Here is a 240-nt window from a genome sequence, read left to right as displayed (position 1 = left end):
TCTACTCCTCCTTCCGTTTCATCTTTTGTTCTTTTTTCCATTTTTACTCACTCAAATCTACATGCTCCACTTTTCTTTTTTGGTGTAATAATAATAATCATCAACCTGGCTGCACAAAAATGATTTTCATCATTACCTCCTTTTCAGATCTTTCATTTTCATTTTCTCATCTAAATAGTTATCATGATGTTTCCTCTGTCAGTTTCATCATCATTACCTATCTTTCTTCTCATTAACTGG

Source organism: Arachis duranensis, chromosome 6 (assembly GCF_000817695.3).
Source record: "Arachis duranensis cultivar V14167 chromosome 6, aradu.V14167.gnm2.J7QH, whole genome shotgun sequence".
Classification (NCBI taxonomy): Eukaryota; Viridiplantae; Streptophyta; class Magnoliopsida; order Fabales; family Fabaceae; genus Arachis; species Arachis duranensis.
This window is presented reverse-complemented; position numbering follows the sequence as displayed.